We start from the raw sequence: 1,955 nt of genomic DNA, 5'->3' as shown, positions 1-1,955 counted from the left end.
ATATAGCTACATACATATATATATTTACACACATACACACATCTGTATGTAGATAGGAGCAGGGGTGGTTATGTGGTAAGAAGTTTGCATCACAACAAAATGTTTCCGGGTTCAGTATGTCTGATTGGCACCTCGTGCAAGTGTCTTTTACTATATACCCCTGGACAGACCAAAGCCTTGTGAATAGATTTGATAGACGGAAAATGAATGAAGCCTGTTGCTCGCGTGCGCGTGTATGTAGAAACATTTGTATACGTATTAGAGAGAGAGAGAGAGAGATAAAGAGAGAGATGGAGGAAGGCAGAATTATAGAGTTGTGAGGTATTTTGATATTTTATCATTGGTTTAATCACGGGACTGGAGGCATGCTGTAGCAACACCTTCAAGTATTTAGACACTCTTATTTGTTGCTGTCTGGTACTTATTAGGTCGTCAAATATGAAATTTGTAGTAAAGTATAAGGTAAACATTCACACCTGTTCATTTTGCGCCATGATTATATTTTGACAATCTTTATTTTTTGTTAGAAAGCTGACACATCTATTTCTTTATTCTAACTCATTTTGCGCTTTATAAAGTATTTATAAATCGTTTCTTTCCTATTCTTGTTTAGAGATGGATAAGTCGGAAATTCGTATAGTTTTGAAATATGAGTTCTTTCTTGGAAATACAGCATCACAGACAGCTCGGAATATTAATGGAGTATTTCATTCTAATGTTATTACACAGCAGACAGTATCAAATTGGTTTGCAAAATTTCGCTCTGATAACTTTGACCTCACAGATGAGCAACGCGGTCGACCAGAAACAAAGGTGGATAATGACGAACTGAAAGCCACCGTCGAGTTAGATCCATCTCAGAGTGGCCGTGAATTATCGTTGTTGTTTGGTGTTAGCAAGCAAACAATATTGACTCACCTAGTTCCAATCGGTAAAGTGAAAAAATTGAATAAGTGGGTTCCACATGAACTCAGTGAAAATCAGAAAAAACAACGTTTTGAAGCCTGCATTATGCTACTTTCTCGTCACAAAAATGGATCATTTTTGAATCGAATTGTAACATGTGATGAGAAATGGATTCAATACAACAACAGTAAACGTTCAGCACAATGGTTGAACAAAGACAAGCCACCAAAACACAGTCCAAATAGAAAAATTCATCAAAAGAAGCTCATGGTGTGTGTTTGGTGGTCTAGCACAGGTGTGATCCATTATGATTTCATTATACATGGCTCATCAATCACGACCGAAGTATACTGCAGCCAACTGGACCAAATGATGCAGAAACTTACAAAAAAAAAACGGTCTAGATTAGTAGCAGATCCATTCCTATTTTATTGCAAGACAACGCCAGACTACACATTGCAAAAATGACGTTGGCGAAACTACAGGAGTCGGAGTTGAAAGTTCTCCATCATCCACCATACTCACCTGATCTTGCCCCCACTGACTACCACTTCTTCCAGAATTTAGATAACTTTTTGATAGGAAAAAAATTTAATTCCATCAATGCTGTAAAACAGGCCTTCCAAGATTTTATTGACTAGATTGCCAGGCTCTTACAGTTCCATTGCTGGACAAGCTACCACTGAAATGGCAAAAGTGTACTGACAACATGGGTGTATACTTTGATGAATAAAATTATTCCTTGTATTTATAAAACATTAGCAAACTTTTTTCTTTTCTACAAATTTCATACTTGACCTAATATTTTATCGATATTCATATTTTCTACTCCTGTGAAAGATTTTTCTTTTTAAATTGTGTTCAAACTATTATAAGAAAAAATCACAACCCCTCTAAACTCAGCACTCCCGTAGCATTCCTTTGACATTTGTCAATTCCTTGGGAGCACACACAATCTTTCAATTTCCTAATTCCATATCTACGATAAACAGCTAATAAATTACCTAATTTCATGTCTACAATAAACAGCCTCTCCTACTATCTTGTAT

Source organism: Octopus bimaculoides, chromosome 6 (assembly GCF_001194135.2).
Source record: "Octopus bimaculoides isolate UCB-OBI-ISO-001 chromosome 6, ASM119413v2, whole genome shotgun sequence".
Classification (NCBI taxonomy): Eukaryota; Metazoa; Mollusca; class Cephalopoda; order Octopoda; family Octopodidae; genus Octopus; species Octopus bimaculoides.
This window is presented reverse-complemented; position numbering follows the sequence as displayed.